Genomic DNA, 14,810 nt, shown 5'->3' on the forward strand with positions numbered 1-14,810 from the left:
TACACACACAGATACACAAACATACACACACACATACACAGATACACACACAGACACACACATAGATACACATACACACACACAAATACACACATACAGATACACACACACACACACACACACACTCCCATAAATGCATCACACACACAAAAGCTACACATTTAGCCCCACTTCACTCTGCTCCCTGCCCAAAAAGGAAGAACACTGCCCGCCACCTTGGTGTTCTCCTGGGTTCATGGGGTGGAGGGATCCTGGAAGTCACAGCAGGTCACATGGTGGCTAGAAGTAAAGGAGAAAAGGTAGAGCTAAATAGACTATTCCAGAAAGAAAAAAAAAAAAAACACAGGAAGAGAAGCTGCAGAGCTTCACAAAGGAAGAAAAGGACAGGAGGATATGCTCAGAAAGAGCAGAACGCGCGACCTAGCAAAGCTGCTTCCCGGCAGTGGAAAGGGAAACGGCATCACAAAGGGGTCAGCCAGGAGCTAGACAAGCAAGCCCTCAGCCCTCGGCAAGACTCAATCCAACTGGGGGTCTTGGTGACGGTGACATCTCCAGGACAAGTAATGGTGATAGGTCCCGTTTTGTCACTCTGACAGCCCCAGTGTCACAGCTGGACTGAGATACCCTGGAGGCCTGAGAACACAGAGCAATTCCAGGTAAAGGAGTTTCAAGTTGTTATCCCACATCCCCAGGATGAGGAACCGTCTAGAGACACGGTTGCTGAGAGCAGGAGGGCCCAATTGTGCTGGGCTGAGGGGTGGGGCTGGCAGAAGGTTGGCCCAGGCAGGGAAGTAGCTAGGAAGAGAGAGAGCTCCCGCCTTCGATAGATAGGAGCAGACCTCATCAACTAAGACTAACTGACGTTTGATAGCGCTGAGCCTGAGGTTGCAGGTGGGTCAGCCTCTGGAGCCTACTGTCTACCACACACGGCAGGGGAGCCCAGGAACTTCAAAATTGCGGGAATGCTACTTGCATTGTAGCAATAGGAGACATCCCTCCAGCAGGGAGTTCAGTAGTCACAGGAAACCTTCAGAGTATGAAGTCACAGGTGTCTGAGGACAAGGGACCTACCGAGTGTCATCAGCAAACCTCAGTTCATATCAGTGAACGTCTATTATGCAATCTAATCAGTGCCGGATACTGGAGAGCTGGGCTTAGAGTGTCCCTTTATTTGGGAATAGATGGCCCCGGCTGACAAAGTGTAGCAAAAGGAAATAGCTCAACCAGGGATGAGCTGAGCCCACAGGAGGGCCTGCTACGGAAACAATTGTTACACATAAGGAATAGTCCATTCCATTCATCTAGATTCCAGATCTACCACTGCGGTCTAAAAAAACAAAACCAAGGCTCAGCTCTCTCTGCCTTTGGATTTGACAGGTTTGACTTCCATTTCATGTTTGTCCAAAGTGTGTGTTTAATTTAATCTTGCTGTGTGTAATCACTAATAATATACAACAAAGGATTCCTTGAAAAGAAATTAAACGCACAGAAAAAAAAAAAAAAAAAGAACGAAGTTAGGTCCTCCACATGTAGAGACAGGACCCATGGGCAGTTGCTTCTCTGCATACTTAGAAAAATTAGAAGACAGCCCTTGGCTAGAAGTCCAGCCACCCAGTGAGTAGGATCTAGGATCCTGAGGGAGAGTAAAAGAACCCACCCAGAGAAAAGGCGTGGCTTCGTAAAAAGATGGCTACCTACAGAGCTGAAGGAAGGACCAGCCACAAGCAGACTCCTGGGCAGCCGAAACCATGAGAAACAGTCACAGGCTGTTGGCAGTCACATGGCAACCCCACCCTGCCCATGATTTCCCTTCCAGTGTTCAAGCTCTCAAAAAGAAACTGCCCCGGCACTTAAACCTTTCCTGTGGATCTGAACTTTCTTTCTGACTCTTACAACGCCCCTTCCTTTTTACAAGGCTTTCAGAAGAATTTTTTGCATTATTACATAGCTTTAAGAATTTCATGTTTCTTTCTTCTTGTCCCGGCCGCCATCGGGGAGCAGCAACCATGGCTCTGCACTACCCCATGGCCGTGGGCCTCAACAAGGGCCACAAGGTGACGGAGAAGAGCGTCAACAAGAGACACGGCCGGCCAGCGCAGCGTGCGCCTCACGGAGCACACCAAGTTCTTGCCGGCCATGATCCGGAAGGTGTGCAGCTTTGCGCCCTACAAGCGGCACGCCATGGAGTTGCTCAAAGTTTTCCAAGGACAAGCGCGCACTCAAGTTCATCAAGACTAGGGTGGGCACGCACATCCACGCCAAGAGAAAGCGGGAGGAGCTGAGCAACGTGCTGGCAGCCATAGGAAGGCAGCGGCCAAGGATTGATGACCCCTCCCCCAATAAAAGATCGTTCCTGCAAAAAAAAAAATAATAATAATTTCATGTTTTCAACTTTTATTCTTCTATCTACACTCATCTAATTCTAATTCTGTACTATTTCGAATGATCTTTTTTTTCTTTTCAGTAGTTTTTTGTTTGATTTGGAGTTTGTTATTGTTGTAGTTCTCCTTGTTGTCGCTTTCTCTTCTTTTTCTCTGTTTTGTTCCATTTCCTCCTTTTCTATCTTCCTCTGTGCCCTGCCTGCAGCAGTATTGTCACTTGACCATATTGGGTTTTTTATTTCTTACTCTTACATCCGACCGATTTTATATTTGATCCTTTTCATTACTGGGCAACTTTCTTCCTTCTTTTTCTACTTTTCGGTATTGTTTCAAATATCCTGCTCCTTTCTCCTCTCCCTCATCATATCCTCCACCACTCTTCTTTAGCACTTCTGATGCTAGAAGACTCCACAGAGAACTCTTAGAACTAATACATAGTCAGCAAAGTAGCAGGACAGAGAAACATACTCAGTAGCTTCAGGCTATCCCAGTTACAACTTATACACAGACACATACATACATACATACATACACACACACACACACATACATAAACACACATACATACATACATACATACATAGCTAGCAGATGTTTGAAAAACAGTTTTTTAAAGTACCTAAGAACACTAGATCAATAACTCAATAAAATGCTTGCTTATACATTTAATACCCTTAGTTTTATCACTGAAAGGATGGAGATGAAGAGAGGGAGGAAGTGAGGAGGGAGGAAGAGGAGGAAGAGAGGAAAGTCAGGCATTAGGAGACACACACTCGTAATACCAGAAGACTGATAACATCAGGCAGACAGGCAGAGATCGCCAAGGCCCACTGAGCAGCTAGCCTGGCCACCGAGAGGCTTTGTCTCCAAAACCATAGGCGGACAGCACCTTACGAACAATGCTTGGGGTTGCCTTCTAGCTCAACAAACTGACCACAACAGAAGACAAGGCAAGATGCTCATAAATTAGCAGAGTTAATACTGCAAAGATATCTGTACTGGGTAAAACAATCTCCAGATGCAATCCCTATCAGAGTTTGAGTAGCATTCTCCACATAAATAGAAAAAGCAATCATAAACTCATATGGATGCACAAAGTACTCCAAATAGCCAAAAGAATCTGAAAGTACAGTGCTGGTTATATGACAGTACCTGATCTCAAATTATACTGCAATGCCATGCAGTCACAGAAACAGACATATGGACCATCAGAAGAGAATGGAAGGCCCAGAAACAAGCCCAACACCATAGTCACCTCGTGCTTGGCAAAGCTGTCCAAAACATGTAGTGGTGAAAAGATAGCCTCCTAACAGGTCCTGGGAGAACTGGATGTCTCCACGTGGGAGTGTGAAACTAGACCCCTATCATTCTGAACAAATGATCAAAGATGCATCTAGGAGAAAAACTGGCTGGCATCATTTCACTAAATAGGTGTTTGTTTGCCCTTTTAAGGCAGTGTCTCACTGGCTGGCCTAGAACTCACTACATAGGACAGGCTGGCCCCCAACTCACAGAGCTCCACCTGCCTCTGCCTTTCAAGTGCTGGTGTTAAAAGCATGCATCGCATGGAGGATGGGGATGGGGGTGGCTCATGCCTTTGAACCCAATACTTAGGAGGCAGAGGTAGCAGATATCTAGGAGTTCAAAGCCAGTCTGTTCTACACAAGGAATTCCAGGACATTCAGGGCTACACAGGGAGATCCTCTTGATTGGGGGAGGGTGAGGAGTGGGGAGGGGGAAGGGGGGGAAAGCATGCCTGGTCAAATGATGATACCAAATAAAAATTAAGTAAATCTTAGACTGAAGGGCAATGTTGGCTACCACTCACATCCTTCCAATAACACTGACTCAGTCCTCACTCCACACCTGGCTGTTGAAAAAAGCATCCCACAGACCTTCATCGGGGAAGCTCAGTCAAAGGCTGCCGTAAAGCATATCAATCAGTATATAAAGGTACTATAAAGATCTGTCTGATATCTGCCTCAGGGACTACATACCTGTTAGAATGAATAAAAATGGCAACTTGTGTATTCTCTCAACATATATTTAGAGCAGATACTGGGAGCCAAGAGGTCCTTTGAACTAGGGATCCAACCTGACAGACTGCCTTCTCTGCTGCCAGCCCTCAGCATTCTGACAGACAGACACAGTGGGCACATGTGACACATTACTTCTGGAGTGGCAGGTAAGAATTTTAGGCAAAGTACCATGATAGAGGATGATGTCCTAGGGAGATTTTGCTGTTTGAATTAGGTCAGTCAGGCAAGTCTCCAAAGATGGGAGTTAGTCACAGAGATGGAAAAAGCAAACAGGAAAAAAATCCCTGATCTGAGAGATACCTGCTTATACAATAAGAAAAAAAAATGAATGGTGACTTACCGGGCTCTGTAGACCCCCTGAAGGTTAGCTTTCATGAAAAATAGAACAGGGACTTACTTCAGACTTGTGTACCACGGTCTACCGCTCTGAAAAGAATCACTTTACCATGGGCTTGACTTCAGCTTTACTGAGCCCTCTTGTCAATTTTCTATTGTTATAAGAGAGGACCTGAGGCTGGATAGTTTACCAAGCATAAAGGTTTACATAACTCACAGTTCAAGAGCTATCCAAAACAGTATGGCACTGGTGTCTACCGAGCATCTGGTAAGGACTTTCTTGTTTTATCCTAACTCAGTGTAGGACACGACATCATGAGACAGAGCAGGCAGGTCAGAGAGAACGATAACCAATTGAATGCAGTAATACAATGGATCCCTGGACAATCCATTAAGTTACACATGGATGAATCTACCTACGAAGACTGAAACTCGTGCCCGCCTTACCTCCAAAGACCCCTCCCTCTTCAAACTACTGACAGTTGCATTGACTTGTGGTTTAAGTTTCCCACACATAAAATTCAGAGGACAATTCAAATGATAGCATACGCCAGACGGCGGTTCTGAGATGAAGCTATTGAGAGACAAAAATAAGACAGTGGCTGAGAGCTGACCCCTGGAGAAAGGACCCGTGGATTTTACAACATGGAGATTTCTAGTAACCTGATAGCCTGGCAGGGGCGATCCATGACCTGAGTGATTCCCGGACAGAATGGGATGGGATGGAAGGTACAACTGTTGGTACACAAAGCTCTTGAGAAAGCATTTCTTAGTGTGAAGGTGGGAGGAGCAGTGGCAGCAAACGACACAGGTAGGATCAGGCAAAGGTCCACCAAGAGAGGAAAAAACAAAACCAGATTTGTCTCCTGGTGGGACCCATGAATGAGGAACTGGCAGGGATGAAGACAGGAGGAGAAATATACCAAGTAAAATATATGAAAATACCATGTACAGAGTGGGGCTAACCTTGGGTTTGTACAGAGTGGGGCTAACCTTGGGTTTTGGCTAGTCCTAGTTAAGGACAAATGCCACATTAGAGAGATATGGTGTGGGAGCAAATGGAGTCCCCTTCAGTTGGACTCTATTCTCTTAGGACAATGGTTGGCGACGTCACCAGCCGAGAGTTGGGATGAAAAGAGTGAACGTTTGAGGAGACGGTATGAAATAAACGTCCAGAAGAGTGCGAAAGGTACTCAGCCACGTACCATCAAAGCCCTTACTGTGGTCGCAATGGGCAACTGGACATAGAATTGGGACTCGGGGCTATGATCCAGCCACCTTCCACTGCCTGGAAGACAAAGAATTCAGTGCAACCAGGGAAGCGGCTCGACACACGTAATGGAACAGGAAAGAGAAAGAGCCACGTGAAGGAGGTGTGTTGGCAATGCTGCTGAGGTCAGAGATGGCTGGAAATATCCGGCATGGGGAACAGAAATTTAAACTCATAGAACTGATATGATGAAATCCTATGGGGCGTGGTCAAGACCAGGACGTAACCCCCAGAGCAAAAAAACAAGACAACCAGGAAGAGAAAATACTGCTGGAAGGACCATCCCGGTTTATATTAAAATGAGTAAAGCAAGAGTAACTCTTAGAAGGCAGGGGATCACTGAGTGACCGAAGGAGTATTGTAGTTTGAATGTGAAATGATCCCAATTGGCTCACGGACTTGAACACTTGGTCCCCAGCTTGTGGGTTTGGGTAGGTTGTGGAACCTTCAGCAGGTAGAGCCTCATTCAGAGAAGTAGATCACTGGGGGTTGTAGCAAATAATATGTATTTGGGGTTTTCTACCCTACCTTAGATCATTTAGTTCCCAAATAAAAGACGCAAAACCTGTATATTTACAATAAGCCTTAATGAGTTATAGCTAAGCAGATATCAACCTTCTGTGTTAGTTTGTCTACTTCCCTGTCAGTTACCTCAAGATATCACTTGCCATATTCTACCTGGGCAGCTCTTACTCCAACAGGCCAGCCTTCATGGCCAGGTCCCACAATTCACCTCTCCGTGGCATCTCCTTCCTTCTCTCTCTCCTCCCTGCCCCTGGTCTCTCCTCAGATCCCAAGCCCCGTCTACCTCTCTTCTGCCCTGCTACAGGCCCTAGGCATCTTTACTCAAACAATAGTTTTAAATTAAGAAGCAAGGTTTGCACAACAAAAGCCGAAAACCTTGAATCAACTAAACCTTGTGATAGAGAGTTTGGCTTTACAATACACAGCAACAGATTGAACCTTGACAAGAGGTGGGCCCTGTTGTTAGCCAGGCCCTACTTCCTGGTCCTGCTCAAGTTCCTGAATAGGGAGGGATTCAATATGACCACCCAGCCTCCTACTCCTGCCCTCAAGCCTTCCCTACCATGATGGACTGTTAAGCCTCTGTGGTGGTCTGTATTTTCTTGGCCCAGAGAGTGGCACTATTAGAAGGCGTGGCCTTGTTGGAGTAGGTGTGTCACTGTGGGTGTGGGCTTTAAGACCCTCATCCTAGCTGCCTGGAAGTCACTATTCTGCTAGCAGCCTTCAGATGAAGATGTAGAAGTCTCAGCTTCTCCTGCACCATCCCTACCTGGACGATGCCATGTTCCCGCCTTGATGATAATGGACTAAACTTCTGAACGTATAAGCCAGTCCCAATTAAACGTTGTCCTTCATAAGAGTTGCCTTGGTCACGGTGTCTGTTCACAGCAGTAAAAACCCTAAGACAGCCTCTTTAGGAAACAAAACAACAACTCTTTCTCCCTTGTGTTGTTCTATCAGTGAATTCAATCAGAGCCACAAGAAAGTAAGACTGAGACAGGAAGGAAGTAACATCTCAACGACAGGCTTTGGCTGGAAATGCAAAGTGCATAATGGAGATGCCAACTGGAAGATCTGGTCTAGACGTGAAGTGAGAAGCAAGGACACACTGCTTCACTTCCTCTGGGGCATGGCCATGGTAAGAACGAAGCCATGTGGAAGAACATCGTGGCAAATAAGTCAATATCTTTAATGCAGAAATTTCCTTAAACAGCTCGAGTTTCACTAATTAAAACATAAATAACTAAAACCTGAACCAGGGCTGTTAATTAGTAATTTATGTCTGATTATTTGCCACTTTTAGCAAAAGGGAGCGATTCGTCAACAAATAAAAATTCATTATATGCAAAACTGGGTCAAACAATATCACAAATTCTGTCCTTCAAACCTTGTGTCTACTCACCTTGATCTGAGCGACCCAGTCACTGAACGGCTGTAGGACAACAAAGGCCAAAGTAAGACCCTGGACTTGGAGTGACAGCAACGGTGTGAGTCACTGAAATTACTGCTGAGTTCTCAGCCATCAGAATCCCCAGATATTAGTACTGTGAACACAGGACCCTAATTACACACCATGTCCTCCTCTCTAAAACTTTTTGATGGAGCCTGATCTCCTGGAAGGACATAATCATAGCCCAGCGAGGAGGCCCAGTGAGTACAAACACACAACAGCAAGCCTGACAACCTGAGTCTGATCCCTAGATCACAAGTAGAACAGAACCAACTCCCAAAAGTTGCCCTCTGACCTCCACACTTGCGATTTGTTGTACATGTGTTTACACATACATACATGCACGCGCACACACACACATAGAGTAAATAAATATGCACACATACATATAGTAAAATCATTTTTTAAAAGAATATATTATCAGAACTGGGAAATTTTTCTAATAAAATGTGCATAAGGCAGATTATTTAAAATATATATAATGCAATCATTTATTGACAAGCTCTGCTCTCTTCAACCTACAAAGATACATGCATCTCTGTGTATGAGAGAGAACCAGAGAGAGCCAGAGGTCAATATCAAGTGTCTCCCTCTATCATTCTCAACCAAATATTTTTAGACAGGTCTTTCTTTCAATACTCCCACAGCTCACCAATTTGGGGTAGACTGCTGGCCTCTCCATTGAGACTACCCCACACCCAGCACTGGGGTCACAGATACATGTGCTACTGTTCCTACTGTCCCCACTTTTAGGTGGTTACTAGGGACCTAAACTCAGGCCCTCATACTAACCAAGTCACTCCCCAGCCTGAGACTAACTACATTTTACCTGTAAAACAGCATCCTATGACCTAGGTCAACGACCTACCTAAATATTAACCTTCTCAAACCATTCACTGTCCTATATTCCAGTGCCTTCCATTTTTCAAATTACCTCTCTAATGCTGGTTCCATGTTCAACCTAAAACCTCAGAAAATGCAAAAGAAATAAAATATGCAAAACAGCTATAGAAATTTTAATAGTATCCTTTAATAATGTACATATGTATCAGTTTATACACATCAAGTGTAATTGCTCTCCGAGGCCAGAAGAGGATATCAGAGCTCCTAGATAGGCCTGGAGTTACAACTAGTTATGAGCCACCTCTATGGGTGCTGGGAACTGAACTTGGGTCCTCTGTAAAAGCAGGATATGTTCTTAACTGGCAAACCACTGCTCTTTCTCTCTAGCTCCCTCAATACTATCATTATATGCTCTACAATCTACTAGAGAAAACAGTCAAGATTCCCATGGTGGTTTCAATAAGAATGGCTCCCATAGGCTCGTGTAATTGAATGCTTGGTCTCTAGTTAGTGGAACTCTTTGGGAAGGATTAGAGGTGTGGCCTTGTTGGAGGAGTTGTGTCACTGGGGGAGGGCTTTAAAGAGCCCAAGTCATTCCCAATCATTTGCCAGAAAAAAGAGAAAAAAGTAAACTCAGCTACTGCTGCAGGACCGTGCCTCCCTGCTACCACACTCCCCAACAAGACCGTCCCAGACTATAACCCTCTAGGACCATGAGCCCCAATGCTTTCTTCTGTAAGTTGCCACCCTTTTCAGGGTCTAAGCATCTGACACACAGAAATCAGCAATACACTGCTCCCAGCCATTACAAGAGGTTTGAAAGGGGATCCTCTGCTTTGCTTCAAAGTTAATGCACCACGACTTCTGTGTGTGGTGGCTCAGGAAGTGTACATTCGAGTTAGTCCACTAGATAGACAACTAGGGAAGATGGAACTTTCCATCCGACAGCTTCCCTCCAATCGCCAGTCCCAAATGCTCCCCAGCAGAACACAAGCAGAAGCAGGCATCTGTTGGCTGAATAATTATGACTTCAGCACATCCCAGCTTTATTGACTAAACTCCAATGACCTTTCCACTGCTTAATTATTCCCTAAATGAAAGGTATTTTTCAACATCTGCTCTCGATTTATTTTTAATTTGCATTTACCCCACCATCTCTGCGGAAGCTGAATTCGGTGACACAGGATGACATCATCTTCGCAGCGCCAGGTTAAACACCCCTCGTCTTCAGTTAAAGTTGAGCTAGAATAGCTTTTCGGGCTCTTCTGCCTACAGATTTTCTTTTAGTTGTCCAAGATGATTACTCCCACTTCAAAATGAGATTAGTGCTCTTTCCTTGCTATCTTTACAAAGAACTCTTGTTCAGCGTCGCATGAATACGCCATTTCCTCAAGTATATCCTGTCTTCTAGAACACGGATAGGTAAAATAGATACATATATCACTGAAACTTTTTGTTTTAAAGTAATGTACAAGTCAGGCCTGGTGGACAAGATTATGAGCTTATCATTCAGGAGGCTGGGGTAGAGAAACCATGAGTTTGAAGCCAGTCAGAACACACGGCAATAGCCCATTTCGGGAAACAGATATTTAAAAATGAGAACTAAATGAGCTGGAGAGATGGCTCAGTGGTTAAGAGCACTGACTATACTTCCAGAGGTCCTGAGTTCAAATCCCAGCAACCACATGGTGGCTCACAACCATCTGTAATAAGATCTGATGCCCTCTTCTGGTGTGTCTGATGACAGCTACAAGTACTTATACATAATAAGTAAATAAATCTTTCTTAAAGAATGAGAATTAGAGTTCAACCCACAGAGTCCACATAAAAATGGACAGGCATGGTAGCCATCTTGTAATCCCAGCACTCAGGACAGTGACCGATGGGCCTTATTCAACCCTGAGCACAGCAGCAAACAATGAGGACTAGGCAGTAGCCATTGCTGAATGTGGAGGAGGGTACGCACACAGGAAGGTCTAGTGTTTTTAGACCAGAGGGAGCCCCAAACGTCTTTACTGATCCCTCGCTGCGTGTGAAGACTCAGCTAAAGGCTGGCGTCCAAGAGTCAAAAGAGGAAAGCATATTCAAAAGCCACCGCAGTCAAAAGTAGAAATACAGAGGGAGCGAGAGGGAAACATGGACTCGGGAACAGTAGTGGGAGGGCAGAAACTTCAAAACCGAATGACGGGAGAGGGTAAGCAATCTGGCAGGAGAGCCAAAGCCAAGTCCATTGGTTACACAGGCAGAGCAGGACCACAGCCTGAGCCCTTCACAGAACAGCCTGGCCCCCATGCACAAGGGTTGTAGGGATGAGGGCAGAGGGAGTACGTACTGTTAGGAAGACAAGATGTTTCAGACCTCATGATGTGCCTCCTTTAAACAGTACGTCCCTGGGGACTGGGAAGACACCTCAGAGGGCTTGCAGAAGAGTCTGAGTTCAAATCCCAAGCAAACAGCCATGTCAGAAGCTAAGCGTGGGCATGTGGGAGCACCTGGAACCAGAGTGCTTCAGGGGCAAAGACAAGAGGATCCTTAGGGTTCCCTAGCTGTCAGCCAAGCCCATATTCAAACAGATACCTTGCCTCAAAAGAATAAAGCAGAGGGTAACAGAGAGATGCCCTCCTCTGTCTGGTCTCAGTATACCTCTAGGCACACACACACACACACACACACACACACACACTCTCTCACACACACTCACACACTCACACACTCACACACACTCACACACACTCACGCTCTCACACACCACACACACACTCACGCTCACACTCACATACACACACTCACACACACACTCACACATACTCACACACACTCACACACACTCACACACACACTCACACACACTCACACTCACACACACTCACACTCACACTCACACACACTCACACTCACACACACTCACACACACTCACACTCACACATACACACTCACACACACACACACAAACTCTTCTGGCCTCCAGAGGCACCAGGCCACAGACCTACACACAGGCAAACATGCATACACTTAACAATAAAATAAAAATGAAAATGAGAAACAAACAAACCAAAACCACTGTTGTCAAAAGCAACTTTGGGAGGAAAGGATTTCTTTCAACTTACATCATGAAGGTTAGCCAGGGCGGAAACATGAGTTAGGAACTCTCCAACAGTGACTGTGGAGGAACACTGCTTCCTAGCTTGCTCTCCTTGGCTTGCTCCAGAATGTTCCTCATACAGCTCTGGCCCATCTCTGGGCTCTGTTATATCAATTAGCAATTAAGAACACGCCCCCACAGCTGTGCCCATGGGCCAATTTGATGACAGTAATTCCGAGGCTGAGATCCCCTCTACCCAGGTACGTCTAGGCTTATGTCAAGTAGGCAAAAACTAACTTCGACGCCTTCCCACGTCTACACTCTTCAGTAAGGCATCCTCCAAACATTTGCAGACACTACATGGAGATATAAAACCCAGAACACACTCAGAGATTGATTCAGAGCTCATGCAAGCCAGGCTTTACCGGGGTGGGGGGGGGGGTAAAGCCGGGAATCTCCCACACTAATTAAATTCGGGAACATCCTCTCAGTTCTGAGTCAATATTTACATTGTAAATTTCAAAAGGCATTATCATTTCACAGAAGACAACAGTTCACTGACAACCGGATCCTGTATCACTTGGGAACCAATTCTGCTTTTAAGTGTGTTCGGGATAGATTTTATTGGTTCTCTTTTGTGGCCTACTTCTTTTAAGTCAATCTAAATATGGTTTTTCCTAAATGGGTTGCTAAGACTTGCCACACTCTTCAATGCGGCCAATGTCTGCACAAAATTCTGTGTCCCTGTCATAGATCGGCAGCAAGATACTCGGGCCTGACCCACAATGCCCTCCCACGTATCCATCTGAAACTGCCCAGGAAATGGCTCCCTTTAAAACTGGGGCGGGGGAGGGAGGAGTAGCCCAGATTCCATACACAGGAACACAACACAGCAATTGCTATCCTCAACCTCGAAGCTCGCCTTCTCCGTGAATGAGCTGACATTTCCTTCCTAAACTGTCAAGGATGTCTAACCGGTGAGCTCGGTTTTATTCTCGCAGAGCTCTATAAGAGACTTGGGGTTTGGCTTGGTTTCATTCAGTTTGGTTCTGAAACATAAACAAGCTCTCCCGGATGTTTCTGTACATCCCTAAGGAACATGCTACCACGATCGTGAGCCACTTAACTCCTCCTCCCTCCCGTTATTTATATCCCGTCTGTATAGGTGCTTCGGCCTGGGTGAGTGTCTGTGAACTTTGTCCGAGCCACGCTCATGAAGACCAGAGAAGAGGGCGCTGCATCCCCTGGATCTAGAGTTATAGGCGGTTGTGATTTACCACGTGGGTGCTAGGAATCAAACCCAAGTCCCCTAGAAGGGCAGCCAATGCTCTTAACCACTGGGCCGTCTCTCCAGTCCCTTTATAACCCTTTACTCCTCCTTTGACATACGAATAACCCTTTCTTAAAGTTCACTGGCTTTGAAAGAACGACAGACAGCGTCGTTTCAAAGGAAGCACAGACGCCAGGCATCCCCTACTTAGACTTGAAAAAGCAGAGAGAGAGACCTGTACTTAAAACTGTGAGCATAAAGAAAAGCAGGAAAGCAGCACAGACTTCCTTTCCCATTACCAATGACAAACACGCCCTTTTTGGGAATTATGTCTTAGAAATTATATTTTCATATTATGGGACTGGAGAAGGGGCTCCGTTGGTAGAAATCCCCAATTCTCCATAAACGAGACATGTTGGCATACCTCTGTCATCTGAGAACTCCAGACAGCCCAGGCTGCCACAAAGTGGGGTGTGGGGGTGGAGTAGGGATGGGGAGAACCAGCCAGGTAGACAGCCAGGTACACCACACACATCCCAGCACTTGAAAGGCAAAGGCAAAACGGATCTCTGTGAGTCTGAGGCCAGCCCAGTCTTCGAAACAAATTCCAGGATGGTCAAAAATAAATAGTGAAACCCTGTCTAAAAACAAAAGAACAAACAAAAAAAAAGGAAAGAAAGAAGGAAGTTTATACATACTAAGTTTGCACAAAGAAGCCATCAGAGCAGTCCATCCATACTCAGGGACTCAGGGCAAGTGCACTATGAGACTCCGGGAAGGAAGGGGTTAACTGCGCTGAGGTGTGACTACTGTACAGAGGGGAGAGAGAAACCCCAACACCCCTATTCAGTACTTGGGAGGGAGATTCTAGTTCAGATGTCCCAGGACTCGTCAGCCCTCCCCTGACCCACTTTCCTGAGTTTCACCTCCTCTCAGCCAAACCCAAGTTCCAAACTATGAGGCACCAAAAAAATAAAAGTCCGATATTATAAAACCATTACCTTTTAAATCTATTTACCAGGAAATGTCTTAAGCAAAAGTAAACACTTTACTCTCACTCTCCTCACTAGGGGGGAGTTCAGGCCTCTCTCTGAGGCTAAGACTCACAAGCCTGACTTGCACTGTCTAAACCGAGGCACTAGGAAGGAAAAACCCTCGGGCTCGTGGGAATTCCTGAGTCAGAATCCGGGAGGGCAACTCTGACACACAGTCCGAAGCTCGAAGCCCATTTCTCTTGGAAATAAGAGAACATACATCAATTTATGTAACTACAGAATCAACTTTAAATAAGGCGGTTCACCGGTGCTCTTGACGGGGTATATCGTCTCAAAATATATGTCCTCCACGTAAATATTGTAGAGCCAAAACTCATAGTCAGGAAACCAAACCTTTTCAACGTGCAGGCTGGAGTACTGATACTTCTGAGAGGGCGTGGAGTATTGATACTTCTGAGAGGGCGTGGAGTATTGATACTTCTGAGAGAGTGTGGAGCATTGATACTTCTGAGAGGGCGTGGAGTATTGATACTTCTGAGAGGACGGGAAGCAAGGCCGTCCATCCTAGGCTTCATCACCAAGTCCTCTTTTGAAATAGATCTCTCTGCTGAGAAGGAC

The 14,810-nt window shown here is 45.6% G+C and overlaps 1 protein-coding gene and 1 long non-coding RNA gene across 5 annotated transcripts in view; one reads left to right on the top strand and one right to left on the bottom strand.

The window, feature by feature from the left end:
• Utrn (utrophin) overlaps window positions 1–14,810 on the bottom strand; it is a 503,427-nt gene that overhangs the window by 471,432 nt on the left and 17,185 nt on the right. The window lies entirely within an intron of this gene.
• Window positions 460–2,368, top strand: LOC134482577 (uncharacterized). Its single transcript, XR_010058826.1, has 2 exons — window positions 460–656; window positions 2,002–2,368. It is a non-coding gene; the product is annotated as an uncharacterized LOC134482577 (long non-coding RNA).

The sequence above is a fragment of the Rattus norvegicus genome, chromosome 1, assembly GCF_036323735.1.
Source record: "Rattus norvegicus strain BN/NHsdMcwi chromosome 1, GRCr8, whole genome shotgun sequence".
NCBI classification, from domain to species: domain Eukaryota; kingdom Metazoa; phylum Chordata; class Mammalia; order Rodentia; family Muridae; genus Rattus; species Rattus norvegicus.